The 14,515-nt window shown below is 36.0% G+C and overlaps 2 pseudogenes; both read right to left on the reverse strand.

Annotated features, from left to right (window-relative positions):
- Positions 1–551: 551 nt before the first annotated feature.
- LOC110338593 lies at positions 552–10,813 on the reverse strand (annotated as a pseudogene).
- A 53-nt stretch (positions 10,814–10,866) lies between these two features.
- Positions 10,867–12,685, reverse strand: LOC115062420 (annotated as a pseudogene).
- Positions 12,686–14,515: the final 1,830 nt, after the last annotated feature.

Consider the following 14,515-nt stretch of genomic DNA (forward strand, 5'->3'; position numbering starts at 1 on the left):
GATTTATGTAACATTCTATTACTGACAACTGCAGACACTATTTTGTACATGACAAAACAATGAGGGAAAGAAGTCCCTTTCAAACAAACTTGAAAAAAATATTCACAGTGGTTTGCATCAGCAGAATGCATTTATGACAATTACATGTACATATTCGTGCACCTTACAACTCTCTTTATATCGTAAAGAAAACAAGCACTTATATTATTTGTGATTTACACTATTTTTTTTTTTAAAAGATCAATTGTATACTTTCCCCTCAGACAGGATAAACTGCCAGGGTATACAGCATAACATCATCATCAGAGTTGTCTGCAAAGGGAACAGAGGTTAAAAACAAACAAACAAACAACAATAACGACAAAATGCTTTCTTGAGAATGGCATGCCTTTCATTTGCTTCTATAACCAGCAAGTGTCAGCAGTAATAAAAATGGAGAAGGTCCTGACAGGTCTACCGTGGTAAGCTGACAAGCACATATCACAGTTTAAAAAGGAAGGTTATGTAGTCCCAAATAGGTAATGTCCCAAATAGGTAATGTCAAGTGGCATCTATTTCTTTGCTTGCTTTGTGATCATGCCCTGTGGTGGTGTGACAGGTTTCATAATATTGGGCTTCTTTCGTCTGCAGGCTTTCAAATCTGGAAGAAACACATGAGGTTTTCATCCACACTCATCATGGTGCCTGCATTGTCAAACTCACCACAGTAGTTGGGTGCAGAAAACTGAGTGACTAACTGCCTCTTTACAAAAAACTCATACCCATCTTCAACCACCTGATGGGCTCTACATATAAGATCCAAATCATGCTTATAGAGAAATTTTGGAACTAATTCTTCACCAAATGGGAAGGACTGTCATTTTTAGCCCAGTCTAAAACATCTTTATCAGGGTCAGACCACAAAATAATCACAAAGAAGACCTTGATCTGCTATATCAGTTGGTCTCATATAATTTGCTGAATCTGCTCCATAGATTGGAGAGCTGGTGAGAATCCCCTATGACAGCAGAATATCTTCTCATCTACAATGGCTGCTATGGGGTACCAGTTAAAACAGTCTGTGAACTGTTCACATATTCACAGCTTAATGTTGTATCTTCTTTTACATTCATCATAAAATCCGTAGATTCTATTGATGCTGGTGCACTCATAGTTCCCTCTGATAAGAAAAATTTCTTCAGATACTTGATTTTGTAGGCCAGCAAGAGACAGATCATCTCTAGTGTCTGTTTGCCCCTGTCCACATAGTCCCTGAGAAACAAATAGTTGCTTTCTGGAGGGAAGCCACCATATCCAAACAGATAGAGCAAATCAGTACTGCGTGTGAATGTCACCACATATCTTGAGTAGTGCTTCATGTTTTAAAAGGATAGGCTGACTGAGGAAGATCTTCAAAGAGTTTAGACAGAGTACTTGAATTTTGTTCTCCTGAAGCTGACCATTCCTGTCTGACTTGAGCCCTCTCACTTTCAGCAGACATTGGATGATACTGTAAAAGTTCAGTTTAGAGATATCCACCTACTGTTGTCTGGTCACCAACCCTCCCTCAGCTCATGCCCCAGTCCCACTTGTCCTCCTCTCTCATTCCTCAAGCACTAGGAGGGAGAGGTGATGGTGGTGGAGGCAGAAGCGGCCTTGGCACACCATGTCCCCTGTTCCCAAGATGCCCAGCTCCTGGCATCCTCCTCCTCTCACCAGTGGAACCATGAGAAGCACAAAATGCTGGAGTAACCATTCAAATATCCAATAAAAGAGGCTTTTAACCAAAAGCTATCCAAAGAGATGGGGAAAGACACTTCATATTCATCAAAGGAAAAATCCACAAAGATGAACTCTTAATCCTGAACATTTAAACCCCAAATGCCAGGGCACCCACCTTTGTAAAAGAAAAGTTACTAAAGCTGAAAACACATTGATCCTCACAGAAGAACAGTGGGAGACTTCAACACCCAACTTTCACCAATGGATAGGGCATGAAAACAGAAAATCATTGGAGACACAGTGAAACTAACAGAAGTAATGAACCAAATGGATTTAACAGATATCTACAAAACATTTCACCCTAAAACAGAATATACCTTCTTCTCAGCACCTCACTGTACCTTCTCCAAAACTGACCATATAATAAGATACAAAACGAGCCTTAACAAATACAAGAAGATTAAAATAATCCCATGCATTCTATCAGATCACGAGGGAGTAAGGCTGGCCTTCAATATCAACGAAAACAACAGAAAGCTCACATACTCATGGAAACTGAGTAGCACTCTACTCAGTGATAACTTGGTCAGGGAAGACATAAAGAAAGACAGTAAAGACTTTCTAAAAATTAATGAAAATGAAGGTATAGCATACCCAAACTTGTGGAACACAATGAAAGCAGTGTTAAGAGGAAATTCCATAGTACCGAGTACCTGTATAACGAAATTGTAGAGACCTACTCTAGCAACTTAACAGAAAGGGCGATTACAGCTGAGTTACCCAACAGCAGGGAGATAGAACCTAAAGAGATCACCTCCCCAGTAGAGGAATGTGGCCATCCACCCATCTAAAAAAATTTAACCCAGAATTGTCCCTGTCTAAAGGAAATGCAGGGACAAAAGTGGGAAAGAGGCTAAGGAAAGGCTCTCCAGTAACATTCCCTCCATCTAGCACCTAAGACAGATGCAGATACTCATGGCCAACCGTTGGGGTGAGCTCGGAGACCACAATGGAAGAGTTAGGGAAAGGGCTGTAGGAGCAGAAGGGAATTGCAACCCCATAGGGAGAACAACAATATCAACGAACCTGACCCCTCATATCTCCCAGGGATTAAACCACCAACCAAAGAGTATACATGGGCCAGTTCATGGCTCCCGTTACATATGTCGCAAAGGGCTGCCTCATCTGGCATCAGTGAAAGGGGAGGTGCTTGGTACTATGGAAGCTTGATACCACAGAGAAGGGGGATGCTAGAGTGGTAAAGAAGCAGTGGGGATATGTAGGGGGGGGGGGAATATCCTCTTAGAAGCAAAGGTGACAGGAATGGATTGGGTGGTTCATTGTGGGAAGCACAGGAAGGTTTGTTGTTGTTTTATTGACTAAGAGTTCTACAAATAATTCTCCATATCTGGATATAAAGAATTAAGTCTTATTTTACAATTGTGATGCATTGATTGCTTCAAATATTAAATGTTCTCTTAGGAATATTGAAGACAATAAGAGATAATTTATAGTCATACTCATTCTATTCCATGCCATGGTATAGTTACTGTCATACACCTGCTATACTCAAGTATCTGATAAATCTCAAAATCTCTGATTGCAAAGTACACATTTTTTTCTTTGATCCTGAGTCGACTTCAGGAACCAAATGTCAGATGAGTATAGTACTTACATAGAATTTTGGAAATCTAATCACCCTGCTAAATGAATATAAGAACTAAGAATAGCAACTATGAATATTATATGTAACAGCTGTCTAAAATATTAATTTTTATATATCTTTATAGCATATTATCAATGAAAACCCAATAGCTTCAAATTAGTCAATAAAAAACTAATTGAGAAAGGAATAATGGGGGAAATGAGGGCAAATAATCACCTACAGAAAGGCTAAACACTTCTGTAAGAAAATCTAAAAATCTCCAAAGAAAGGAATTAAGGAATATAGTAGAGGTAAAAATTCTCATATTCCTGAAGTACAGAAGCAATAGTATTAAAATCTCCATATAATTGTCAGCAACGTAAGAATTCAACACACAAATTATCAAAATATCAATGATATTCTTAATTATAAAATGAGATGTTATCATTCATATAAAATCATAAAACACTGTGAATAGCCAAAGTAATTTTATTATACGATCAACAATGGAAATAATATAACATCTGAGTTTAAAGTATACAACAAAATTGTAGATTAAAGATGAAACCTAATCCTGGCACTGTTACTGATGCTAAGAAACTATGGTTACATAGGTCAAAGGCCCCAGGGAAGAACCTGCTCTACATATTCTGCTAAATGAACATAGTATTATTTAAATGACTTTATGACCTCTTTTTATATTCATAGATTAAGGACTCTCTCAGCCTCTATGAAAGAAGCTTCTTTAAAAATAAATTGCAATTAAAGCAGAAACACAGAAGTAGTCAAGGTGTAAAGACTAAAAGATTATGGAGTGCTTAGTACTCAATGGGACTTCTGTTTTAATCTCCCCTCTCCAAAAGTTCAGGTCTTATTTTGAAAGCGAGTATAAAAGCAGTGTGAAAGCATGAGGCAATGGATGACTAAAAGGAAACTGTTTTATTGACACAACAGGGTAACTACACATATGAACTCACCATAGTTGTGATAATTTTACAAGGTCTGTATAAGTTTAAGACAGACTGTCTTCTCTTCGTGGAGATGAGAATTTGGTATGAGATTCCACCCATAGCTGAAGAGCTAGAGTCAGTTGATAGCTGCTCCTAGAGGATGAATCAGTTCTTTTAAGTGTATGACCTTTTGAAGGTTGACTATACTCTAATGGAAAGCCACAAATGATAGACAATAAGAGTAGCAGATATTGGGACTGGAAGAGAGAAAGAGAGAGAGAGAGAGAGAGAGAGAGAGAGAGAGAGAGAGAGAGAGAGAGAGAGAGAGAGAGAGAGAGAGAGAGAGAGAGAGAGAGAGAAAGAGAACATCCACTGAAAACAAATTCAGTGGGTGAGTAAGGGAGAAGTATATTCATGAAGAATTGGGAGAGGTAGTGAATGTGGTTAAGTGCATTGTATAGAATTATGTAAGAACTAATAGAAGGAATAATAAACTATCATGCATAGACACATTATTCAATAGAATAAAAGGCAGAAGTAAATTAAAATAGCCACAAATTTTGAAATTATACAAACACACAATATAGGGGAAAACTCATTAACAAGATGCATTAATCAATATATACATATGCCTTCATAGAACTAAAATCAGAGCCTTGCAAAATCAATATATGCCTATGACCTTAATGAGATTCAAAACTGAGACTACTAGAGAAACATAAAAGAAACAATTCTAGATACAAACATAGACATGAACTTTATGAGCCATCCATCAATATCATAAGAAACAATTCCAAGTGTTGACAAATAAAATGGCATGATATTAGAAAGGTTCTTCACAGCCAGGAAAGTAATTAGTTGATGTAAGAGACAAACTGCAAAATGGGATAAAATGTTTCAAGCCACTCATCCAACAAAGGATTAGCATTCAGACTATAGTTAAAACTAAAACACCCAAACGACACTCATACAAATAACTAAATTAATAAATGGACAATGAACTGAACATGGCTCTCAAAAGAAGAAACCTAAGTTGTCTGTCACTATATAAAAACATGTTCCATACCTTTAGTCTTCAGGGAAAGACAAATAATATATGATTTGAGAAATATTTTATCCCCATTAGTATGGCTATTATCAATGAATAAACAAAGAAACAAAAACAACTTCCCATTCAAGTATATGGAGATAAAGACACTTCAAAGATCTTTAGTGAGAAATGTAGGTTTTTAATAGTGACTATGAAATTTCACAAACTATTAAAAATCGAACTACCAGATATTCCAGCTATACTACCCCTGGGTATATACCACAAATGCTCAAAGACACATAGCCATGCTTAGTGTAGCACCAGACACAATTACCAAATTAAGTATGTATCTTAGATGCCCATCAGTAGATTAATAGCTAAGGAGGACTTGGTTTATAATAAAATATATAAAGTATAGTGTGTTGTTTTTCAAAAGAACATGAATATATATATATATATATATATATATATATATATATATATATATTTCACCACAGATCACAGATAAGGTACCAATGAGAGACCAAAACAAAATGAAAAACGAAAACAAAAAAACATTTCTCTTCAAGTCCTTCTTAGTGAACCAGTAAGATTACTGGAGTTAGTAACAAAAACATAAGTGCCTGAAGGGCAGCTAAATGACTGAATGTCCCTTCATGTATGGCAACTCCTTAAGATCTTGCCTTTCTGAAGCTTCCTGAGCAATGTATGTTCATTTTCCAAAGGAAACTTGCCTGTCCCTCATATTTGTTACTATTCATTTAACCTTGAAGATGTGGCATGGGACCTCATAGATTTCAGGAGCTTCCTGATCCTATTCAGTTTTATTTACTTCTTGAAATTTATGAGCTTGTCCCATCCTTCCAGGAGGGAATAGCTACACAGTCCAGTTATTTTTATTCACCATGAAAAAGGAATTATTTTCATAAAATTGGATGATTTAATTAAAGATCAACATGTTAAGAAAAATAAACTGTACCTGGGAAGATATGTACTGAATATTCTCAGTTATATGAAGAATTTAGAAAAAAAAATAGAAATGAAATAAGAGATTATAAAAAATGTAGCAAACAGTAAGTGAATCTCTAAGGTGATATAAGAAGCTAATAGAATGTGTATGATGAAAATATTTTATAACCATGTTTCAAAAATGTCACTATAATTACTTTATATAATTACCATCAGTGTATCAAATAATTTGCTCATCAAATTTCCAGATTATTTTATCAGAAAGTAATATAAAATTACTGAATGACAATGAGAAACATAAAGTGCAGAAATTCTGTGATAATTCTGAAGAAAAAAAAAGATGAAACTTTAAAAGTTAGGTACACATATTCTTTCTAGTATTGAACACATGATGTTTATATAAGAAAGTCATATAACGCCTTTGAAATCCTAAAATAGATCTACAGTTTATTCTTACCTGGTATCTGAAAAAATTGAGACTGAAGTGGCATGATCAATTTTAAATTCTTATAAACAGGATTCAGCCTCATAAATACTATGCTTCACAATATACCAAATAGCTGCAAATGAACTGAAACCTAACAGAAGGTTAAAGTAAAAAAATTAAAAAAAAAATCACATAGGGACAGAATGAGTTTAAAGTATGCTCAAATTTATAAAAGTGACAAAATTTATTAAAATATAAATTTAATTCAATAAAGAATGTGAGTTTATTGTTAAAAATAGGGAATATGATCATTTGGAGTTAGCACAGTTTTAATTAAAATTCATGACTTAGAAAAGAAGTTACTGATTTTGTACCATTAGTTGCTATTTTAATTTGAATCTCATCTACAAAAAATGAAATAGTACCTAATATTATAGTCATTATGCAAAGAATTTTTCAATGCTTGTTTTGCTATAATTCTATCACTTTTTTTCTGTAGTTCAAAAATATAGGTTTAATTTTTCTGGAGCATCTAGTTGTAGTGGGTTGTATGATAAATATATATTTAACTTTTAAAAGTTGTAAAAAGTGATTTTATTTATTTTCCATTTTTATTGCTATTACTTTGGTTTGAAATGTATTCTTTCCCCTCAATACTTGATGTGATCATTCTCTTTAATCTTAATAAAGTAATGTACCATGAAAATATGAGACAGAGCCTGAAAAGATAGATTTATTTACCTTTGTTAGAAATCATAAAATATTTATATGTATTGAGACATTTGACATTTTGTAAAGAGATATTATTTCTGCTGCCAAGTAGAAAAAATAAAATAAAAATCTTAAATATATAATAAAAAGGGAAATATATATCCTGTGAAACTGTGTATTAAATAGACATGGATACATTAGTATGCATATGCATTTATTAAACTACTCTCTATAGAAACATTGATGGAAATAGGAACTTTACATAAAATTGTACTAATTTCTTGAGCAGAAATGGGCTCAAAAAGAATATCCAAATGGTTAAAATCTGTACCAAATCATTAGGGAGGAACATATAAATTAGGCTACTATTAGATATCATTCATTATACAGCTACCAAATTTTCCTAAATGAATCATATTTTCTAAAGTATTGGCAAGGGATAATGTAACTGAAAATGTCACATAGTGCTAAGAGAACTTGCATTGATTGAAATCTTGCAGGAATGTGTTGACTTGAGCATGTGTGAAATCTTAGCAACATGGAATGTTCTCATATAGCTGATATGAACAAGAAAAGCAAAAATCAAGAATTACATTAAATTAAAACAATATATAATATTTTAATTTATATATTCTTTTATATTTTGATCCTGTTTTTCCCATCTCCTGACTCCTCCATGATTCTTACCAAACTTACTACATTCCCACTTTATATTCTTCTTTCCTTTTCTGTTTCAAAAGAACCCAAGCTAACACAAACAAGAACAAAAACCATAACAAAACACAAAGAAATAAAAACAAAACTTACAAAATACAAACCAGCCAAAGTTCCACAAAACAAAAATTAAAACAAGCAAAAATGATCAATAAGACAAAAAAATCATAAAAAAAAATGAATCCAAAAGTCCACAAATTTTCATTATGTTCATTTTTGTTTGCTATCATTGTGAATGTGGCCTTCCCTGAGTTTTGTTTTATATACCTTGTTGATACACCACTGGAAAAAAACCATTTTCACATTGCCAGGAAGTATTTTCAGATAGTTCTTTATTTAGAGGTCTTTGCCCTTTCAGTACTGGGATCCTATCTGGCTAGAATCTCTGCAGGCTCATAATCATTCCGAGTTTATATGTGCATCAGTCCTGAAGTGTCTGGAAGACCCTTTTCCCTTGGAGTTAAACGATTTAGAGCTGTGTGCTCCAAAGTCTCTGCATTGTCTTTACTCTCTGCATTGTCCAGTTGTAGATCTCTTCCCATATTACTACAAGAAGAACCTTCTCTGATGTAGGTTGATCAAGACCCTAATCTATTGATGTATGATGATTGTTTTTTTAATGTATACAGAAAACAAATGAATTAAAAATAGATTTTTGTGGGGAATTGCAGGCTGGTCTTCAGTCGAGCTGAGGTCTGAACCCTGATGGTCATAATTCACCCTCATGACACAGTAGGCATTCCCTCATGCTCCTGGAACTCCAGCCCCTGCCTAAGTTACCATCTCCAACAGCTCCCACAAGAGAAGCATGGTCAGTGGTCACGTAAGCAATGGCCCAAGCTTCTGACCCTCAGTCTAAACTCCTCCCCAGTTACCTAGCAACAGTGAAGACCATAAAAGGGGGTGTTCAGCCCCACCAAGCTCTCTTACTCTTATTCTCTTACCTTCTCACTCCTTTGTCCTCTCACTTCTCTCTCTTTTCTCTTCTTTTCCCTTTTCTCTTTGTCTTCTCTCCTCTCTCCTTTCTCTTTGTCTTCTCTTCCCTCCCTCCCTCCCTCCCTCCCCCCTCTGTCTCTCTCTCTCTGTCTCTCTCTCTGTCTCTCTGTGTCTCTGTCTCTCTCTGTCTCTCTGTGTCTGTGTCTGTGTCTGTGTCTGTGTCTCTCTCTCTCTCTCTCTCTCTCTCTCTCTCTCTCTCTCTCTCTCTCCCTTCTCTCTTTCCCCTGCATTTCTATAATAAAGCTCTTAAACCATAGAGTCTCTGCTCTGCTCCATCAAGGTCCACTGCGCTCTCTGCTCATTGTAGGGAACTTCTTCCCTATCCTACAACTCTGGAGTGATACCAAGGTAGCTCCAGGGGGTTCCCTGTTGGGGCTGCCCCTTCACCACCCCCACCCCCTCCACTGCATGGGTCAGAGGCAATGCCCACCCGGGGCCAAGTGGAAAGCACCTGGCGGTCTCCCCACACCTGACTGACCAGAGAATAGAGAAACTCTGGCAGGGCGTTGGGCATCTTTTTACTTTCCCACTCCTCCCTGGGCCCCCCTTTTATCTTATTTTGTTCCCAACAGATTTTGAATTGGAATACTGTTAGGCATGCAATTGAAAATGCAAATACAGAATTTTTTCGTATCATTATTAGCACATTATTCTTCAGAAAATTCACTAATTTTAACTTTGTACTAAAATTATTACAATACTTCAAATTTGATATTTATAAAATGCATGCTTACTTTAAATATGCTGTACATAATTAAAGGGATTTAAAATCCATAGAAATCAAGATATATAATGTTATCTGTATGTATGGATTATTTTTCAAGCATATACTATTTGTGCATTTGTTTGTTTGTTTTCTTTGTTTTTATTTTTGCTTTTGTTTAGCTTTTAAAAGGAAGACAAGGTTCATCTTTTTTACAAGGATCATTTAGCTCAATATACCTGAAACTAAATCACAATACCCTGAGAGACTTAAACCAAATTCTCAAAATTTCATACAAACACCAAGACCAAAAATCCTAAAAAGTAATGGTATTGCATCTCAAAACTTCTCCCTTAACTTAAAGAAAAAAGAGCTTTAATCTCTCGTGCCTTACAGGTTATCACATGAATTTAGAATTAACAAACTTGTCAAATGCTTCACTTTTAATTATAGACGAAGCTCCTTTAGTTTTACAAAAAGCATGTCTTTTCAACATGTATCAACAGTGTTCAATGTATATATATATATATATATATATATATATATATATATATATATGTGTGTGTGTGTGTGTGTGTGTGTGTGTGAGTCTGTATGTATGTATGTAGGTATGTTTACATAAGGGCAACATTTAACTGGTTTAGTCTACATACACTTACTGCTTATGTACATCCCACAGTACCTAGAGAAAAGCTGGGAATTAAGTTTAACAGTTACAGTTCACTCATCTTTGCCTTATCATCCTAGGTGAATGTTATGTTCAACAATGAAATTTCTTTGATCAATGCCAATGTTCAATTAAAAGAGCAGGCATAAAACCACAATGCTGGATTTCAAAAACTGTAAAACTGAAGGGTTTTAAATCATTTCTTTTTGACCAAGAGTCAGTGATCAAAATCAATTACATTCCCCATCCACTACTTATACTAGACATGTTAGACAACCCTCCCATTCCACTCACCCTCATCAATGCTCAGCTTCCATTACTGTAGTAGCTGCTGCTCACTGCTCCTTGGCTACCTATGCAATGTTTGATGGAAAATCACCAGAGTTTTCCTGAAAAACTTGGTCATATCTGCTCATGCTGCTCTGGCCACTGTAGCCAACTACCACAGAGCTGCTGAATGGCTGGCTGGGTCACAGTAACTGGACTGGATTGACAAGCCTATGTCTCTCACCTTTTGGCTACCATAAGCACCACCACATGCTCCAGCTGTAGAATTCAAGAAGAGTTCTACATATCTGTGTTGCATGTTTGTTTTATCTTTTGACATAGATGCAACAGCATCTTCATGGATTGTAAACTCAACATCTGCTTCACCAGTTACTCTGCCATCAGGACCAATGTCAATATGTACTCTCACAGGGTTGAGTGGTGAAAAAAAAAATATAAATGTTATTCTCAGTATCTCTGTATGGTAATTCCCACACATGTACACAGTGTCTCATTGTACTCTTGAAAGTAGAGCAACCATTCCCATAACAGTGGTCAGACATTCCTGTGTGCTTTTCTTTTTTCTTTTCTTTTCTTTTCTTTTCTTTTCTTTTCTTTTCTTTTCTTTTCTTTTCTTTTCTTTTCTTTTCTTTCTTTTCTTTCTTTTCTTTTCTTTTCTTTTCTTTTCTTTTCTTTTCTTTGTTACTTATCTGGTTAACTTAGAAAGAAAATGGTATCATCAAAATCACAGTATTGATTAAGATGACCATGGTCCTGTTAGCACTGAAAGAAAAGAAGTCTTCCTCTGCAGATGCCATGAGTCAATGGCTGTGGCTAAAGCTAAGCAATTAACATATTGGGAATTCTGCTATGCTTACCTTACTAAAGATCATCCAGTTTGGCTTATACCCCTGAATATAAGGGCAGGTAGGATATAATATTCTCTCCTGAATATCTTTATGATACCTAAAAACTCTTAATGTGCCGGGAAAGAGGCTAGAGTATATATAGTCTGGAGAAAAACGAGTGGAGTCCTCATCTACGTAATGACTGCAGGAAGCTCTCTTCCCTGATGGCTTCGACTTCTCAATTTTTGCAGACTTAGAGTGGCTACTACCCTGCAAGGAGCCCTCACCTCTATTCTATCAGAAATAATCACAATAAAGCAATTGGTTCTCCAGAGTGCTCATTGGTGGAATCTTGTGATAGTTTCTTCTTGGGACCTGAGGAGAAGGGATAGAAATCACTCAAGTGTTCCTCTGTGAAGAAATTTTAGTGACATCTGATATTACTATCGCAGAGTTCATACTCCTTCAGGGAAAAATATCTTTGGGGAACATATGTAAGAACAATTATTTTTAAGTGAAACATTTCATTTTTGAAGCTATTCCTGCTGCTTCAATTGATTTATATTCCCATTATTTAGAAAATCATATCAAAAATTAATTTTTACATTTTTCTTTTTTTTTTTTTTTTTTTTTTGACAGGGTTTCTCTGTATAGCCTTGACTGTCCTGGAACTTACTCTGTAGACCAGGCTGGCCTCGAACTCAGAAATCCACCTGCCTCTGCCTCCCAAGTTCTGGGATTAAAGGAATGCATCACCATGCCCAGCTACATTTTTCAAATTATCCACTTGCAGAATGTTGAAGAAGTTTACACAATCATTCCCAAATTCAAGGCTGCAAGGTTATTTTGTTGGGGACTTATTGATCCTCATGATAAACACTTGACTTTATGTGCTTTGAAGGTTATGCATGCTAAAATTTCTTTGGCTGTGGTTTTTTTGTATGGAGTCTAAGGGACTTTTATTACTTAATTTTCTTTTTTTGGAAAAGATGTATAAATGCTTTCTGAGGTAATTATTGACCATGTCTGCAGCTAGCCACTTGAGGAAAGCATTCATGATCACGCTCTTCACTCATCATTGTGCTTGTCAGAGTGAATATACAATAAATATTGAATAAAGAGGATAGCATTAGTAGGGGACACACTTAGACCTTCATCCAGGTATATTACTCATATTTTAAAGCAACCATGTACATTCTCTTCATCAGTTATAGATAACCTTTTGCTCATTTAGTAAGAATTAACATACTCTATGATGTAGTTTTAAAATGGTATCTCTAAGTATGGTCTCATCCCCAAGAAGAACAATGCTTCTAACAAGGTGGAAGTTACCACTGAGGATTCCCTGAAGGCGTCAGACTGGTAACCAACTCACTTGAAGAGATGAGAATAAACGCTTGGATGAAGATTGGCAATACGAACTTGGATCAGACTTTGAGGGAGTCTATTGTGAGGTGACCCATTGTCAGTATATTTAAAAAACAGGTTTTAAATTTGGGAAGAGGTTTCAAGGCAGCAGTCAAGTTGTAGGTTCACAATAAAGCTTAACATTTGCCTACCTAGTAACTTCTTTACAAATTTCCTTTTACCACAAGGGTGGGTTCTAATGTTAAAAGGCCCAGAGTTTAGTGAAAACTCTGACCAAGATAGAATTGAGGTGAATAAGCTATAAAGGACATGATACATCTCCCTTAAGGATGGGTTCTATTACCTTAGAGATAAGGATAAATGTTTCTGGGATAAACATTCTGTAGAACTTGGGTGATACCTACCTTTAAAGCAAATATTGGGTGAGGTCTGCCCCCCCCCCACCCCCCAAGATAGCATTAAAAAGGTAACAAGGTCATTAACAAAATCCACTCTCAGCTTTCTGGATGGAATGCAGGTATGTGATTTTATCTCATTCATTATGGAGACAACCCAGCATGATTAGCATTCCTGTTTCTCTTGGTGCTTATCTGTGAGTACAAGGCCTCCATACCTTCTGTCTTATTTCCTTAGAAGCTTATTGCTTGCTTGCATGACAACCTGAATAGTAGTTAAGAGAATCAGAGTTGTCATCTGGATCCCACACAACTGGGGGTTGAATTAAAAAAGGAAGGTGGTTTTAGTGTTTTCTATCTTTTATTTCTTGAAAAATCAAGCTAAAGTGTGATTGCAACATGTCTTAGTCAGGGTTTTTATTTCTGCACAAACATCATGACCAAGAAGCAAGTTGGGGAGGAAAGGGTTTATTTGGCTTACATTTCCATAGTGCTTTTGATCACCAAAGGATGCAGGACTGGAACTCAAGCAGGTCAGAAAGCAGGAGCTGATGCAGAAGCCATGGAGGGATNTTCTTTACTGGCTTGCTTCCCTGGCTTGCTCAGCCTGCTCTCTTATAGAACCCAAGACTACCAGCCCAGAGATGGTCCCACCCACAAGAGGCCTTTCCCCCTTGATCACTAATTGAGAAAATACTTTACAGCTGGATCTCATGTAGGCATTTCCTCAACTAAAGGTCCTGTTCTGTGATAACTCCAGCTATGTCAAGTTGACACAAAATTAGCCAGTACACAACACTTCCTCTATTAATTGACCTCTATCTGACTCTTCCAATATCCCCCTTACTCTCTCTAAAATGGACTACTTCCTTAATACATACATACATACATACATATGTACATACATACATATGCACACACCCATGACATGCTGAATCAATCTAGTGTGATTTGTATAATTTCATGACTTATAATTTGGCATAGGATAATCAAGCAACTCAGTGCTCATCCTTGGAAGAGGCTAATTCACCCTCTTTTAGCAGTCATCATTGTTCACGTCTTGTTTAGCAAATTATTCTGTTGAGGTATTATGGCTATATCTACTCTGTCATTTCTAGGAGAAA

Source organism: Mus pahari, chromosome 22 (assembly GCF_900095145.1).
Source record: "Mus pahari chromosome 22, PAHARI_EIJ_v1.1, whole genome shotgun sequence".
Taxonomy (NCBI): Eukaryota; Metazoa; Chordata; class Mammalia; order Rodentia; family Muridae; genus Mus; species Mus pahari.